We start from the raw sequence: 16,813 nt of genomic DNA, 5'->3' as shown, positions 1-16,813 counted from the left end.
AAAGTTGAGCGCCAAGTATCTTTAGATCAACATTTGGTCTGGGACCCTACTTGAGCACCATACTAGTAGTGTCACAGTGCCACGTTATAACAATGTTTAATAATGGTGTCTGGGCTGTAATGTATGAAGATCTATTAGGCCGGGCCAGAGGCAGCATCCAATAAGTTACCTTTTATCGCCCCCATACACACTAGACTAAAGTTACACGAAAGCACTGATTTCGGGGGGTTTGGGCGACCATATAACGTATTTGGGGGCCTCCCGACAGATGATGTCAGGGCAGAGAAGGATCTGGCATCCTGAACTTCAGAGGATAATCCGTTTGTTCTTCCTGTAGAAAATCCTTTGCTAGAGGAATCTGGAGGCGACTATCATGCCACTGCAATGCAGGTATGTGCAGACTCCACTAGATGGCAATAGAGAGTGGAGGAAGGACTGCACACTCCCAGGGCAGGTGTTACGGTTCTGCAGCACAGGACTATGGTAGAAGGGGGAAAACTGACCCTGCACTGTGACTAGGCTGATGCCCTACGATGGAGTGGGCGATCCATTCCTTGTGAATAGACCCACCGACAATCCTAGGCTAATCTCAAGTGAAGACCTATAGATAGGGGGAAGGGGGTCCCTTGAAAGATATGAGGACTGGGTACAAAAACGGGTCTTCTCCTAACAGAAAACACAAAGAAGGCTGCAGAAACAAACTGAAAACAGAAACTAAGACTAGCAGAACCAGAGGTCCCAGAACTGCACTATAAATTAACACACAAAATGCAAAGCAAGGCTCCAAGCCAGACTTCAAGCGGGTTAACACTGTTGTCCAGCAAGGAATGGGAGACAGTTGCAGGTTAATAAAGGGTGATACAATCACCTGACCAAAGGCAAACCCAGCACCAGGGGAAAAAGACCAGCAGCCAGAACACTACAAGAAAATGGCGGATAGTCACAAACTGAGCAGATTCTAACAGCAGGCCTGCAATGCAGCAGCAAAAGCTACCACCAAGTGACACCAGAATAGTCAGACCAGCTGTATCGGCAACAGATGAAGAGTGCAGTACAAAAGAAGAGGAGCAAAAGCGAAATCAGAGGCAAGCCAGTAGGTCAGAGCCGATCGGGAGCGGGTAAGCCAAAGACAAAAGACAGAAGCAAGTCCAGGTACAAGACAAGTCAGAGCCAGGGAGTCAAAGACACTTACAGGGGAACACTGAGTCAGGACAAGAATAGGGGAAACAGAGATGGGTTCAGACGGTAAGCACAGCAGGAAAAATCAGAGCAAACGGAGTCAACTACAGCAGCCCTAGGCAAGACTATAACTGACATCACCTGCAGGGAGCGGCGGTGATAAATAGCCAACCTGAACCCAGACTGAGGCTGAGAAAGGTTAACCCACTGACATGACTAGACCAGGAAAAAGGGAAAACAGGACTCAAAACCCAGCCTGGATCATTACAGCGACACTCTAATACAGACCCAAGGAAAGCTGGAATATTTGTGTGTAGTGTAGGGAGGAGTCGAGAGAGATATCCATCTGCCAAATGACCATTCAGCCATGATACATGGCACTACAGTAGTACAGTGAGTCACCGGAGCCATCAGAGGCTTGTATGTTGTATTATCACACTAATCAGAGGGGTTTAAAAAAGGCTTAACGTGAAAAAAAAATCATAGTTTTATCAGCCAGAAATATCCATCGCTATAGGGAAAACAGAGTCACTGCACAATGTTATTTAAGTCATGTCCATAACTCCTTTATTATACTCTATTATCCTATACACAGTGGAGTAGATAGAAATCACAGATCCCACAGCAATAGCTGGAATTGGGCCCCAACTTCAAGAGGGAAAAAAATAAAATAAAAAATAAAATTTGTAATGTCACCTATGTGCCCCCATATATTAGTAATGTCACCTACAGGTGCTTCTCACAAAATTAGAATATCATCAAAAAGTTAATTTATTTCAGTTCTTCAATGCAAAAAGTGAAACTCATTATATAGAGTCATTACAGAGTGATCATCCAAAAGTCATTATCTCAGTAAATTAGAATGACAAATTACAGAGTGATCTATTTCAAGTGTTTATTTCTGTTAACCGGAGTCCACCACATCGCAGCAGTGGGGATGTACGGGGCTCCGGACTTTCACAAATTGTCAGGAGAGCCCCTGCACCCTTGAGCACCAACGAACATGCCGCACCAGCCTGGGATGGGATTTCCCAGACGCCACCATTGGCCCAAATCCCTATCCTGGTATGCAGAGACCCCATTTCCATCCTGGTATGCATGGCACCATCTTTATCCTCGTTTGATTGGCCCCCTTCCCCATCCTGGTATACATGGCCCCCATCAGAAAAAAACAAACATAAAAATATACATATTTGGTATTGCCGTGTCTTGCTCCGTTGCCAGCAGCTGCTTTATGCTTACAATCAGAGCATGGCAGTGATGTCATGCACTGCTTATAAGCTGCCGAGGACAGCTGCTGGAATACTCACTGTTCTCCACGCCGGGAAGATGTGCGCGGAGGGCAGTAAGCACTCACCAGCAAACCACTATGGGAAGTCCCATTATCCCCTGTGGGGAGCATACTGGCTGGGATGTGTTGCTACAGCCCCTCAGGGCTCCTCTTAGCTCCCAGTTGATTGATGAGGAGGACCTCACTAGTACTCTCAAAGTCCATTCTATTGTGATTATTATTATTATTTAGAAAAGAGATACACCACGCTATACTGGGAAATAAAGAATATATAACTGGGTACTCACTTGTTAGTATATGAAAAAAACATGTGATGGTGGATGTATAGCAGTATCCTGAAATTATTCACCTTGTTTATAGACGTATATTGCCCTTCATTTGGATGCCAAAACTGCTAAATAAATAATGAAGGGTTACAATAGAAGTAAACCTGTTGTTGCATTTCGAAGAAAAAAGAAGAAAAAAAAAAAAGGCAAATTGAACCGGGCTTAATTTACTCACTTGAATGTATCAGCAACATAAAATACGTGCTGTAAATGAAGCCGTTTCAGGCACTAAAATTGGATTGTTGCAGCCTGTTTCTGGTGTAAAATAATACAATAGTTGGAAATTAAAATAAAATACCAATTGGAGGGGGATAAAATATAAGTTAGGAATGACCGCTAAATGCTGACCTTACAGCATGCCAATACTAACAGGCAAGGTTAAGATGATTGCCCTGTGCAGAACAAATAGTGGTGCAGGTCCTGCAAAGTGAATGAGCATGAGTGGCAGCTTGTGCCCGCTAGTGGAACGAGGTGCTTGTATCTGTGCACTTAGGATCATTGCAGGCTGTAGGCTTTCCTGAAGAGGTGGGTTTTCAGGTTCCGTCTGAAGGATCCGAGTGTGATTGATAGCCGGACGTGTTGGGGCAGGGAATTCCAGAGGATGGGGGCTATTCGAGAGAAGTCTTGAAGGAGGTTGGGTGAGGAGCGAATAAGTGTGGAGGAGAGACGGAGGTCTTGGGACGACCGGAGATTACGTGAGGGAAGGTATCGGGAGATTAGTTCAGAGATGTATGGAGGAGACAAGTTGTAGATGGCCTTGTAGGTCAGTATTAGTAATTTGAATTGGATACGCTGAGGGAATGGGAGCCAGTGAAGAGATTTGCAGAGGGGAGAAGCGGAGGAGTAGCGAGGAGAGAGATGAATTAGTCGGGTGGCAGAGTTGAGGATGGATTGGAGAGGTGCAAGGGTGTTAGCAGGGAGGCCACAGAAAAGGATGCTGCAATAGTCGAGGCGGGAGATGATGAGGGCATGCACAAGCATTTTAGTAGATTGAGGGTTGAGGAAGAGACGGATTCTGGAAATATTTTTGAGCTGGAGGCGACAGGAGGTGGAGAGAGCTTGGATGTGCGGTTTGAAGGACAGAGCAGAGTCAAGGGTTACTGCGAGGCAGCTGACCTCGGGTACAGGGGAAAGCATGATGTTGTTAATTGTTATAGAAAGGTTGGGTAAGGAAGATCTGTGAGATGGGGGAAAGATGATTAGTTCAGATTTGTCCACAGTGAGTTTGAGGAAGCGAGAGGAGAAGAAGGAGGATATGGCTGATAGACACTCTGGGATTCTGGAGAGCAGAGAGGTGATGTCTGGGCCAGAGAGGTAGATCTGAGTATCATCGGCATAAAGGTGGTACTCAAATCCGTGGGACTTTATGAGTTGCCCCAGGCCAAGTGTGTAGATTGAGAAGTGTAGGGGTCCTAGAACAGAGCCTTGGGGGACTCCAACAGAGAGAGAGTGGGATGAGGAGATAGTGTGGGAGTGGGAGACGCTGAATGTGCGGTTGGAAAGGTATGAGGAGATCCAGGATAGGGCGAGGTCTTTGATGCCAAAGGAGGAGAGGATCTGTAGTAGGAGGCAGTGGTCAACTGTGTCAAAAGCAGAGGACAGGTATAGAAGCAGGAGTAGAGAGTATTGTCCGTTAGCTTTGGCTGTATGTACGTCGTTGGTAATTTTGGTCAGGGCTGTCTCAGTGAAATGATGGGGGCGAAAGCCAGATTGTAGATTGTCAAAGAGCAAGTTACATGAGAGATGGGAGGAAAGTTCAGTGTGGACATGCTGCTCCAGGAGTTTAGAAGCGAATGGGAGCAGCGATATTGAGCGATAGCTGGACGTGGCTGTTGGATCAAGGGTTGGCTTTTTAAGGATAGGCGTGATTGTGGCATGTTTGAAAGGAGAAGGGAAGGTACCAGAAGTTAGTGATAGGTTGAAGAGGAGGGTTAGGGATGGGATAAGAGTGGTGGTGATGTTGGGGAGGAGGAGGGATGGGATAGGGTCAAGTGCACAAGTGGTGAGGAGTGATTTGGAGAGAAGATGAGCAAGCTCCCCTTCAGTGATGTTAAATAAGGATGTCATGGGGTTAGGGCATTGGTCTGGTATACAAAGGGGTTGTGGTTCTTGAGAAATAAGGACTTGCTGTGTTTGGTCTATCTTGTTTTTGAAGTGTGCGGCAAAGTCCTCGGCAGAGATTAGGGAAGTCGGAGGGGGCAATGGTGGGCGGAGGAGGGAGTTAAAAGTATTGAACAAACTGTTTAGGGTTGTGAGATAAGGAAGATACAATGGATGTAAAGAAGGCCTGTTTAGCAGAGGTGAGAGCTGATTTGAATGCAAGTGTTGCTTGTTTGAGTGCAGTGAAGTAGTCTTGCGAATGTGTTTTCTTCCAGCACCGTTCAGCAATTCTGGATGCAATTCTGGATTCTATTGTGATGGAAATATATACATATTTCATGTAGATCTCACTTGCATATATACTCATATAGAATCGCAATTAATATATACACTATAATCCACTGCTTTAAAGTAGCTGCCAAGAACCAGACAGCTGTTTGGGACTTTCCAAGATAAGAAAAGAGGAATAACACCAGATGTGCTGAAGTGATGAGTAGATGTCTCAACTCTGTACTGGTTTCAAGAGGCGACAGTGGCACTTTAATTAATTTATCAGCATCTTGCCATGCATTAATCACGATATATTCCATACATATATTTAGATAAACAATAAGGCTATGTGCACACGTTGCAAATTTTGGCCCTGCGGGTCCGCTGCAGAATCTGCTGCGTTGTACAGTACCATTTTACTCTGTCTTTCAAATCCACAAAAAGAAATGACATGTCACTTCTTTTCTGCGGATTCCGCTGCAGTTTACCATCTCCTCCTTTGTAGAGGTGATAAATCGCAGCATAATCCGCAGGTAAACTGCAGGTCTTTTGACCTGAAATTTACCTGCGGATTTTTACTTGAACCCAGCGGAAAAATCCGCAGCAACAAAAAATACGTGTGCACTTAGCCTAACAAAGGAGCTTGACCACATGGTAATTAACTAACCGCCCCTTTCTATACGCAATTATAAAAACCATGTACAGTGCCTTGCAAAAGTATTCGGCCCTCTGGAACTTTTCAACCTATTCCCACATATCATGCTTCAAACATAAAGATACCAAATGTTAATTTTTGGTGAATCAACAAGTGGGACACAATTGTGAAGTTGAACGAAATTTATTGGTTATTTTAAATTTTTGTGGAAATTCAAAAACTGAAAAGTGGGGGGTGCAATATTATTTAGCCCCTTTACTTTCAGTGCAGCAAACTCACTCCAGAATTTAATTGTGGATCTCTGAATGATCCAATGTTGTCCTAAATGACTAATGATGACAAATATAATCCACCTGTGTGTAATCAAGTCTCCGAAAAAATGTACCTGCTCTGTGATAGTCTCAGGGTTCTGTTTGAAGCACAGAGAGCATCATGAAGACCAAGGAACACAACAGACGGGTCCGTGATACTGTTGTGGAGAAGTTTAAAGCCGGATTTGGATACAAAATGATTTCCAAAACTTTAAACATCCCAAGAAGCACTGCGCAAGCGATCATATTGAATTGGAAATAGTATCTTACCACTGCAAATCTACCAACACCCGGCTGTCCCGCTAAACTTTTATCTCAAACAAGGAGAAGACTGATCAGATATGCAGCCAAGAGGCTCATGATCATTCTGGATGAACTGCAGAGATCTACAGCTGAAGTGGGACAGTCTGTTCATAGGGCAACAATTAGTCATATACTGCACAAATCTGGCCTTTATGGAAGAGTGGCAAGAAGAAAGCCATTTCTCAAAGATATCCATAAAAAGAGTTGTTTAAAGTTTGCAATAAGCCACCTGGGAGACACACCAAACATGTGGAAGAAGGTGCTCTGGTCAGATGAAACCAAAATCGAACTTTTTGGCAACAATGCCAAAAGATACAGCTCATCACCCTGAACACACCATCCCCACTGTCAAAAATGGTGGTGGCAGCATCATGGTTTGGGCCTGCTTTTCTTCAGCAGGGACAGGGAAGATTGTTAAAATTGATGGGAAGATGGATGGAGCCAAATACAGGACGATTCTTGAAGAAAACCTGTTGGAGTCTGCAAAAGACCTGAGACTGTGATGGAGATTTGTCTTCCAACAAGACAATGATCCCAAACATAAAGAAAAATCTACAATGGAATGGTTCATAAATAAACGTATCCAGGTGTTAGAATGGCCAAGTCAAAGTCCAGACCTGAATCCAATCGAGAATCTGTGGAAAGAGCTGAAAACTGCTGTTCACAAACGATCTCCATCAAACCTCACTGAGCTCGAGCTGTTTACCAGGAAGAATGGGCAAGAATTTCAGTCTCTCGTAGTACAAAACTGATAGAGACATACCCCCAAGTGACTTGCAGCTGTAATCGCAGCAAAAGGTGGTGCAACAAAGTATTAAGTTAAAGGGGCCGAATAATATTGCACGTCCCACTTTTCAGTTTTTGAAATTCCACAAACATTTAAAATAACCAATAAATTTCGTTCAACTTCACAATTGTGTCCCATTTGTTGTTGATTCTTCACCCAAAAATTACATTTGGTATCTTTATGTTTGAAGCATGATATGTGGGAAAAGGTTGAAAAGTTCCAGGGGACCGAATACTTTTGCAAGGCACTGTATGTACAATAAACCATCAGTATTTATGGAATGTTATTCTGTCACCATGAGTGTACAGTGTCATTCTTGAGCACTCAAAATGCTCAGTCTAATTGGGAATGGCCGCAGCACACTCGGGGATAGATTTCTCAACCTCAGAACCTCCAAACACAGAGTAAAACAGCCCTGGCTCACATCGCAAACTCAACTTGTCCAGCATTGCTCTAGAAGTGCTGAATGCCGATGGAGAAAAACCCACACACCAGAAGACTTCATCCACTTCAAATTTATGTTAAGAACCTATAACTCTGCCCTTCACCTCGCCAAACGGATCTACTTCACCACCCTGATCTCCTCACTAGCCAACAACCCCAAGAAACTTTTTGACACCTTTCACTCCCTCCTCAGACCAAAAGCACAAGCCCTTGTCACAGACATTTGTGCGGATGACCTGGCCTCCCACTTTATAGAGAAAATAGATAATATCCGTCAGGAAATCTGCTCCCAACCACCAATTGCTGTGACTCCCATCCCTCCCTGCATTTCCTCTGGCTCTCTTTCCACTTTTGATCCGATCACAGAAGAAGAAGTCTCCAGACTCCTCTCTTCTTCTCGTCCGACTACATGCACTACTGACCCCATTCTCTCACATCTCCTCCGTCTCTCTCTCCAGTCGTCACAACTCACCTAACTACTATCTTTAATCTCTCCCTCTCCACGGGCATTTTCCCATCCTCCTTCAAACACTATCATTACACCATTATTAAAGAAACCCGCTCTCGACCCATCCTGCACAAACTAAAGACCAGTCTCCAATCCCCCTCCATCTCTAAACTTTTGGAGCGCCTAGTCTACTCCCGCCTTACCCATTACCTCTCCACTCACTCCCTCCTAGACCCTTCACAGTCCGGCTTCTTCCCACTATATTCGACAGAAACTGCACTCATCAAAGTGACCAATGACCTTCTGACAGCAAAATGTCATGGTGACCACTCTCTGCTCATTCTTCTCAACCTTTCTGCAGCTTTTGACACTGTTGACCACTGTCTCCTCTTCTCTAGGCTCTAGTCACGAGGCATTAAGGACACTGCTCTCTCCTGATTCTCTTCCTACCTTTCTGAAGGCTCCTTCAGTGTTTTGTTCGCTGGCTCCACTTCATCTCCTCTTCCTCTCGCTGTCGGGGTACCTCAGGGCTCAGTCCTTGGCCCCCTTCTCTTCTCTCTTTACACGGCCCCAATTGGACAGACACATCAGCAGATTTGGCTTTCGGTACCATCTTTATGCTGATGACACACAACTATACACGTCATCCCCCGACCTTACCCCTGCGGTACTACAGAATGCCAGTGACTGTCCGCAGTCTCCAACATCATGTCTGCTCTCTACCTGAAACTTAACCTTTCAAAAACTGAACTTCTTCTGCTCCCGCCGTCTACTGACCTCCGTAAATCTGACACTTCTCTCTCCGTGGATGGCACCATAATAACACCCCGGCAGCAGGCGTGCTGTGTGGGTATTATGTTTGACACCAATCTCTCCTTCACATCCCATATACAATCTCTTGCCCGCTCTTACCGCTTACACCTAAAGAACATCTCCAGAATCCGCCCTTTTCTCACCATGGAAACAACAAAAATCCTCACTGTCGCATTGATCCATTCTCGTCTGGACTACTGCAATGCTCTATTAATTGGCCTCCCTGTTACTCGACTTTCCCCTCTCCAGTCCATACTTAATGCAGTGGCCAGGGTTATCCATCTGGCTAATCGGTACTCGGACGCGTCCGCTCTTCGCCAATCGTTACACTGGCTGCCCATTCATTATAGGATCCAATTCAAAGTACTTGTTCTCACCCACAAAGCTCTCCACAGTGCGGCACCCCCTACATCTCCTTCCTCATTTCTGTCTATCGGCCTAACCGACCGCTGCGCTCTGCAAGTGACTTTTCAACTAACCTCTGCACTAATCCGCACCTCCCACTCTCGACTCCAAGATTTCTCCCGTGCTGTGCCAATCCTCTGGAATGCTCTACCCAAAGAAATTAGGACTATCCACAATTTACACAGCTTTAGGCGCTCCCTCAAAACGCATTTGTTCAGAGCGGCCTATCACGTTCACTAATCAGTCATTTTATGTGTGTGTATGTGTAGCCCATTCACTATCTCAATCTATACCTCACTCCCCCAAGATGGCTGGACCATCAATGTAAATACATCATTGTAAATACACACCTGTACTCTGCATCTCCCCCACCTCATTGTAGATCGTAAGCTCTTGGATCACCCGCAGGGCAGGTGCGGGGATCACTCGGTACCGGGTCGGTGTCTCAAAGGAATGTGTCACGGTGGCAGTGACCCGGTCCGTGGCCCTGGGCGTCCATGTAAAATGGGTGGAATGGAATAGAGTTTATATGTAGGTAGTTCGTGATGCCACCTGTGGTTTCTGATCAGATATGGCCAACGCTGCAGTGCAGAACCTCTGGGACAGATGGTGTGGCACAGCAAAGATGTAATAGCTCTCCACAGGCAGAGCTGTGGTCCCAGGGCAGATGAGTAGTAGGTGTTGAGGTAGATGGTGTAGTGCCCGCTTCAGTGCCGCAGCCTCCAGGTTAGGGACTCAGCCATCTCCCAGGCAGATGGAATACACCCGTCCAGCACTCCCTTCCAAATGTGCCTTTTCTGAACGTCTCCTTTCTAGCGCTAATCTGAAGTACTTCTGAATTACATTCAAGTTCCTCCTTCTTGATGTTACTTAAACTCCACTCATATGATAGGTGGCTGTAGCCTGCTTCGGGGACTCCATACAGTCATGTCCCGGCTCACACACGTTGCCACTGTGTCTTCGAGTCTTAGGTGGGAATAAAGAGGTCACAACTTCTATTCCTCCGGTTTCTGCTGCAGGATCATTAGTATCACACACAGCCTCAGATACCGGTGCCCGGCCTTGGCGCAATGAACTTAGGAAAGGGCTCTGCACTAGCCCTAATCCCCCAGTCTCTCTCCTCCTCACGTTCCGTGCTTATCTATCTTCCTTCTGAACAACTGATCCTTCTTTCTTCCTCTTTCCTTGCTAACAGCTCCAGCTCACAGGAGGCTGCTGCATCTCCGTCCTTTCCCTCCTTCCCCCTGTGGGGAACTGACCTAACTTCCTGTCAGCTTTCCCCTCTAGTGTAATCTAAGCTCCACCCACCACCCAGCACCCTTCATGAACCAAAGCACCTGCCATAAAAGGTGCTCTGCTGTTCTAAGGTGTCTGTGCTGGATGTAGGTGCTGGAGTCTGGTCAGGTGTTACCATCTTACCTGGGAAGTGGGATACTACACCTCAGGAGGAGGTGCAGTACCTCTGTGGCGACTGAACCCTCAGGGGCGCAACACTTTCACGAGCAGGGTCATCTTATTTTGCTCTAATTATTGTATTGTTAACGTTGTTACTTATGACTTGTGTTTTGAAACTGATAAACTGTAAAACGCTACGGAATATGTTGCCGCTATATAAATAAAGATTTATTATTATTATTATTTTTATTATTATTTATCCTAGCCAAATTTCCATAACACTATGAGGGCAACTGATTCCTTGCTGTGGCACTGCATCTTTAGTTCTCTGTAGGAGAACTTGTTTCCCAGCTTGGTGACACTGTCGCTTCCTCTCTAGTACAGACAATTGTTTGCATAAATCTTGTTTGTCTAAGATAAGGAGTCCTACCCTACCTTAAAGCCCCCGTTACACACTGCGATATCGCTAGCAATATCGCTGTAAAGTCACCGATTTTATGACGTAGCAGCGATACTGCTAACGATATCGCTACATGTGATACTTACCTCCGACCGGCTCCCCCTCTGATTATCGCTGGTCGCGCGAGAACGTCCTGGATCATTTCTCGTCGGGCGCTTCCTGTGGTGCCGACGAGCGACGGGAGGACGTCAGGATCGCCGCGTCTGACAGGTAAGTAGTGACCCCCGACCCCTGTGATGTCACTGGTGAGATCTGCCTGTGTAGCAGCTCACTAGCAACCACTTAGCGATGCAACAGCGATCCATATAGTTGTCGGGATCGCTGGTGCATCGCTAAGTGTAACGGTACCCTAATTCCCTTTAATTCCCAGGGAAAGGTTCCATACTGTTTAGCTCAGACCAGGTGGCCAACTTAAAGACATCATCCTGCTGCTCTCCATAGTGAAGTCTTATCCCTTTAACCCCTCCTCAACATGCTATGGAAGCTGCATTCCCGCAGAGCGCCATATACGTAGAGCGCCGCTATTTCCAGTCACCGCACTGCATTGCAATGGGTAATTCCTAGTACATTCGAGACGCGTATGTTGCATTGTTGGTGACGTCCGTTTTTCTTTTGCAAAAAAAGAATTATTTGCGTAGAGTCAATTTTTAGGTAGTGCATTACGGGAACATATTGTACATTGCATTGTTAGTGACGTCCATTTCTCTTTTGCAAAACAAAAAATAGCTTTGGGTGAATTTACAGGGAGGGCATTAGTGTAGTGAAAGTCTCTAATTTATTTTAGACAAACTTTTTTTGCTACATCTGATTTTTCTTTTCATTTTTTTCTTCTACTTTTCTCTCTCTACTTCTTATAATAAACAGTATTAGACAAGCCCCACACATTACACATGTAAAAGCACCACTTACACAAACATTCCTGGGGTTTTGAAAAATAAAATAAAAATTGGCTCATTAGTCAAGAAGACACTATTCACCAGAGGAGGCATACCCTTCCTTGCCTCTGACACGGATTCAGGCAGTGGGGAATATTCCACATGCCTCTACTCATCATCCTCCTCCTCATCTAGTGAGGAAGGACCCCCAGAAAGGCGCCCTAGGACACAGGCAACCCCTGCAGCAATCAACCCATATAGATTGCAGCCCCCGAAAAATATCAGCCTGAAATTCCGGATTTCATCATCAGCTCAGGAATTCAGTTTGATATTACAGGCCTCACTGACATTGACTTCTTCAAATCATTTTTCAACGAGGAAATAATAAATCTTATGGTGGCCCAGACAAACTTGTATGACGATCAATTTTTCATCCAAAATTCCACATCATCATACACCAGAAGGACCCTCGTAAATGCAGCAGACATTATGAAATTTTGGGGAATTTTGCTGCATATGGGCATAATCAGAAAACCAGAGCTTCAGCAATACTGGAGTACTGATATTCTCTACAGCACACCTGTATTCTGTATGGCCATGACAAGGACATGATTTGCAGGGATCCAAAACTTTGCATTATAATGATAATGCGCAATGTCCTCCCGGAGATGACCCAAACTTTGATTGTCTATATAAAATTCGGCCAGTAGTTGAACACTTCAGCAGAAAATTTGCTGAGGGGTACAACCTCCAAAGGGACATCGCTATTAATGAATCTCTGGTTCATTTCAATGGGTGGCTAAATTTCTGACAATACCTGCCCAGTAAGAGGGCCAGATACAGAATTAACCTGTACAAACTGCACGAGGTCTTCAGGATACACACAACAATTTAGGGTCTACGAGGAGAAGGACACCCCAATTGAACTCCTGAATGCCCCCCTGTCCTGGAGGTGAGTGGGAAAATTGTGTGGGAATTGCTGCACCCTATGCTGATTAAGAGTTATCACCTCTATACTGATAACTTTTACAGCAGAATCCCACTTTTCAAGAGCTTTCTGTTAGAAGTACAAGTTGCATGCAGCACAGTGCGGAAAAAGTCAGAGGCCTCCCTAAGCCACTAATTGGACAAATGCTGAGAAAGAGGCACAGCATAGCCCAGTGCAGTGACAACATGCTTGTGATCAAGTATAAGGACAAATGGGATGTTCTTATCTTGACCACCATACACTGTGACAACAGCTCCCTTGTCACCATTTGTGCTATCACAACACAAGTCCCAAAGCCAGACTGTATGATGGATCGCAATTGGTACATGGGGTGTAGATCTCTCAGATCCCTCAAACCATACAGTGCCATGTGAAAAGCTAAAGTATGGTACAAAAATTAGCAGTGCACATTGTACAGATGGCGCTGTACAATGCTTTTGTGCTGTTCTGATCTGCAGGCAATACGGGGACCTTCCTTAGTTTCAGGAGGTAGTCATTAAGGCCCTAATGTTTGGCAGTCAGGAAGGTGAGGGTCCCAGTTCTTCTGAAACTGATAGTGCCCGTATTGTCCCAGGACAACGTTTTTCGGGACAAGTTCAACAAACAGCAAATCAAGGAAGATCACAGAAACAGTGCAGAGTATGCTCCAAAGGGACACAATTTACCATGGTGAATCCCGCCTTGAGACCCTGGTCTTTGAATTAAGGATTGGTTCAAAGCATACCACATGTCCACAAATTAATAAAATTAGTTTTTACCATGTTGACACAACACACTTTTATAATCTGATGTACTCTACACATCTTACACAAACCACTACATTATAAATTCATACACCAGTAAAACCAAAAGCACTATAATCATTGTTATAAAACTATACCTTCAGATAAATTCCTTGAAGGGTGCAGTTTCCAAAAATGGGGTCACTTGTGGGGGATTTCCACTGTTTAGGCCCATCAGGGGCTCTGCAAGTGCAACATTACGCCCACAGACCATTCCATCTAAGTCTGAATTCCAAAACGTCACTCCTTCCCTTCCGAGCCCTGACCTGTGCCCAAACAGTGGTTTTCCTACACATATGGGGTATCGGGGTACTCAGGAGAAATTGCATAATAACTATTGTGGTTCATTTTCTCTTGATATCCTTGTGAAACTAAAAAATCAGGGCTAAAAGATAATTTTTGCGGAAAAAAAGTGTTTATTTTCATGCCTCTACGTTATAAACTTCTGTGAAGCACTTGGGGGTTCAAAGTGCTCTCCATACATCTAGATAAGTTCTTTGAGGGGTCTATTTTCCAAAATGTGGTTACTGTTTAGGCACATCAGGGGCTATTCAAATGCAACATGGTGTCGGCTCTGAATTTCACCTAATTTTGCATTGAAAAAGTCAAACGGTGCTCCTTCCCTTTCGAGACCTGCCTTGTGCCCAAACAATGGTTCTCCCCCATATATGAGTTATCGGCATACTGAGGAGAAATTGCACAACAACAATGGTGTGGTCCATTTTCTCCTGTTACCCTTCTGAAAATAAAAAAAATTGGGGCTAAAAGATCATTTTTGTGACTAAAGAGTTTAAATGTTCAATTTTTCCTTCCATGTTGCTTCAGTTCCTGTGAAGCACCTGAATAGTTAATAAACTTCTTGAATGTGGTTTTGAGCACCTTGTGGGGTGCAGTTTTTAGAATGGTGTCACTTTTGGGAATTTTCTGCCATATAGACCCCTTAAAGGGACTTCAAATGTGAGGTGGTTCCTAAAAAAAATGGTTTTGTAAATTTGTAAAAATGAGAAATCGCTGGTCAACTTTAAACCCTTATAACTTCCTAACAGAAGAAAATTACGTTTCAAAAATTGTGTTGGCATAAAGTAGATATATGGGAAATGTTATTTATTAACTACTTTATGTGACTTGACTCTGATTTAAGGGCATAAAAATTAAAAGCTTGAAAATTTCAAATTTTCGCCTACTTTCCGATTTTTCACTAATAAACATAGTCATATCAAAGAGACTTTACCAGTAACATGAAGTACAATATGTCATGAAAAAACTTCTCAGAATCATCGGGATCCATTGAAGCGTCCAGAGTTATGACCTCATAAAGTGACAGTGGTCAGAATTGAAAATACTGGCCTGGTCAGGAAGGTGAAAACAGGCTACGAGGTGAAGGGGTTAAATACACCCTAGGGCCACATGAAAGACACTAAGGAATACAGCTCTATAATATTTAGGGGGCGAACAATAATCTAAGCGCTCCCTCCTATAACAGCTCTCCCTGAGCTGCCTCCTGAGGACGGTGTGCCGAGCATCGCGTCACTGGGTCTTCTATAAACCCGATAACGTGATGCGGCTGGACAGTCACAGTAATGTCAGTAGCCAACATGACTACAGCCTTACCGTATATGGCGGGCAATCCCAGCATGTTTATTGGCTGGGAACTCGAGCATGGCGCTCCATCACCTGCGATAATCGAGTAACAAGCTTGTCCGAGCTCCCGATGTCTGATCGAGTAGTGGAGAGCGGCTCACTCATCACTAGTATCTACATTATTGTGCTGGAGCGGAGCTAGGAGAGAAATAATCACATTGTGTGGGAACTTCTTTGGGCTTCTGTCCTCTCATCCTGCAGTTGTCTGAATGGATCTAATGTGGAGCTGGGAACCAGCGAAGCCGCATTCTGTCCACAGCTGTTACGTCACTGTTCACACCACACAGAGACCCCAAAAGAGTCTGAACGGGTTAATGTCCCCCCTTCTCAATAATGGGAAATATCAACATACCTCCACCCACAGAGCTGCACTCCACATACGTTATACGGCTGTTCCGTGCGCACAGGACCTGTGATGAGGTCACAGGAGGGGAGGAGTCAGGGGTCACATGATCAGGCCCTCAGTGTGTGCAGGACTCTGCTGTGCTGTATTCAGCTTTTCTGCTGGAGTTGCTCCTGTAAGAACAGGGAACGTTGCAAACAGTAGAACAATTCCCCCCATTAAGTGATTGGATCCTTCCAGATCTGGGAAAGATCTTAGTGATATTACAGGCGGGAGATTCCAAAAGCGCTGGATTCAGGGGTGATCCTGGTGCTGAATGAGCCGTGCGGCCTCCATCTTAGAGCGGCCACAATCCCAGACGATGCAGCGGCCGGAGCTATGTTAGTGATGGAGAGAATTTCTGCGAGCAGCAGATTAATGAAGAATGCTTTACTGGAACCTCCTGGGGCATCAAGGAAAAACAGTCTCCCATTTCCTCTTGGAATCTGAGCCATAATTGTCAAATACTCCGATCTGTGGTCATCAACCAAAAGAGGCTTATATAATGGGACACATTCTTGTCAGGAACATCGCACTGCACTTGCTCACTGAGCCAGTGCGCGTGTCCTGAGTAAAACAAACTGTGCCCAAAGATACCTGTGGAGTGGGGCAGCAGCAGTGAAGATGCGTGCTAGACCAACAGGACCTGAAGCACATGACTGCTGAGGGTGTGGTCTAAATTCCAGAGAGCTATGAGCTGAAGGAAAACTCCAAGAAGGGTAACTACCGGACAAAGTTTCCAAGGGGCATAGACAGGGACGTAAACCAGATCAGGCCGGGGTCAAAGCACAACAGTACCAAAGGATTAGACAGATCGGATAGTCAGGACGTAGCAATAGATCAGTAAACCAGAATGAGCAATAGACGGTACAATAGGGGCAAACGGTAATGGAGTAAAAATAGCCAAGCCAGGAGGTCAGGACCAGAGAAAACAATAGTACTAAAATGTGAGACAGAG

The 16,813-nt window shown here is 45.0% G+C and overlaps 1 pseudogene; it reads right to left on the bottom strand.

Annotated features, from left to right (window-relative positions):
• The window catches only part of LOC141094159 (uncharacterized), a 44,668-nt pseudogene extending 28,816 nt beyond the window's left edge, over positions 1-15,852 (bottom strand).
• Positions 15,853-16,813: the final 961 nt, after the last annotated feature.

Source organism: Dendrobates tinctorius, unplaced genomic scaffold (genome assembly GCF_039654945.1).
Source record: "Dendrobates tinctorius isolate UK_male_01 unplaced genomic scaffold, ASM3965494v1 ptg000063l, whole genome shotgun sequence".
NCBI classification, from domain to species: domain Eukaryota; kingdom Metazoa; phylum Chordata; class Amphibia; order Anura; family Dendrobatidae; genus Dendrobates; species Dendrobates tinctorius.
Note: the sequence above shows the minus strand (reverse complement) of the source record. Positions and strands in the feature narration are given on the sequence as shown.